This window comes from Solanum pennellii, chromosome 2, assembly GCF_001406875.1.
Source record: "Solanum pennellii chromosome 2, SPENNV200".
Taxonomy (NCBI): Eukaryota; Viridiplantae; Streptophyta; class Magnoliopsida; order Solanales; family Solanaceae; genus Solanum; species Solanum pennellii.
In genome coordinates this window covers 32,287,847-32,289,604 of record NC_028638.1, presented here as the reverse complement: position 1 = coordinate 32,289,604, position 1,758 = coordinate 32,287,847, and positions in this window count along the sequence as shown.

The following is a 1,758-nucleotide window of genomic DNA, read 5'->3' as shown; positions in this document are numbered from 1 at the left end:
AAATCCTAAACATGGGTCTTCCATTTCAATATAGGTAACTTACATGAATCCAAGCTCGCCGGTTGAAAAACAAAATTTCTTAACACGGGGAGAAGAACCACACTAGCTAAATTGTCCCTTAATAACAATCCGACTTACATGATGCCGCTAGCTAAGCTGTCTTCCAACATAACCAAAAGGGGGTGGGTGGGGGAACCAAATTCAATGAAATTTTATATGGGGCTCCAGAAATGTTAAAAAGAAGGTGGTGTAGGTGTTCAGAGGTGCAACATCAAGAATAAAGCTATGCTAGCCGGCTAGCGTGGAGACTCTTTAAGAACCCTAAGACTCTATGGGCAAATACTATTCGTGTTGTTTACATCAAATCCAAGGGACTTAGAAGTGATACTATACATATAGGAAACAAATGATTCTAATATGAAAAACATAATAAAAGGCTGGGAGGAGTTCAAAGAATGCTTTAACTAGATAGTAGGGAACGAAAATCAATCAACTTCAGGACATATCCATGGGTTTCAAATTCTCCAACTCTAAGGAACCTTAAAGGAATCAGAGATGATAGTCAATGGAATTATTGTAGATGGGTTGACAATAATACATTATCCTCGTCCACTAAGTGTGCGTCAATAAATCAAACAAATAATTATTTCTAACATCTCGAACCCAATAGACAAATCTGCTAAGGCTAAAACAACGAATGAAATATTCCGTACATCATTAGTGTACCACAATATAAAGGGTAAAAATAACAGTATAGTTCTTATATTTCTCCTCCATCTCCTAAGCTCTCAGAGTAGTCAAGTCATTCCACTTAATCCTTGATACGATAGATATGTTAATCTTCTTCCTCCGCCTCCTAATCTCTAAATCAAATAACAGGAATTTAAGTTGGATTTAAATACGTAACTTGAAAACTTTAAATAAGAATATTTTAAATTACTTAATCCCAAATCCTAAGATATAAATAAAATAACTTTAACACTATTTTTCAAATTTAACAAGCAATCCTAATTCTGAAACCCTTAAACTCGTTAACTCCTACACCATTAACACAAAATCATCGTGGCCAATTTATGAGAATTTGTTAAACACGATATATTTATTATTTTTCTAGTTGAATTGTTGATAATTTTTCAAAGTTTGAAATAAGTGAATTGTTCCAAGTTTAAGAGAATTGTTGGGACATGTTTCATATTTATCCTTCATTTAATGAGGTTTTTTAACTACTTTACATTTTATAGGAGAATAGTTTGAAATAGTCTAAATAACAATAGTGGAAAGTAGCATTTTAATTAGATATGTACTAAACTATTTTTCTTAAAAATGTGTCCTATTTCAACAATTCACTTAATTAACTGTACTAGAGAAAGTATTAAGTTGAAAAAACTACATAATTGCACAAACATTCATACCTTATTAATCTTCTTCTTATAGTTTGAAATAACTATTATTGTCTCATAAATTAATAATTTATAAATAAGGAGTTGTTTATTTCTGCACAGGCTCACCTACTTTCGATAGTCATCGGACTTACAAACTTGATCTCATACAAATAGAGTCCCTAAGACAATTATTTGTATAGTACTGATCTTGTATATTTGTACAAAACTTGAATAGTTTTGTTAGAACCTTACTTTTAGTGAAGCAGCTACTGAAACAATAGGTTGAGCTTAAGCTCTTCTTACCTTTGTAATTTTATTCATCAGTATAAAAATCTCACCACCATATGGTGATAATATATATATATATATATATATA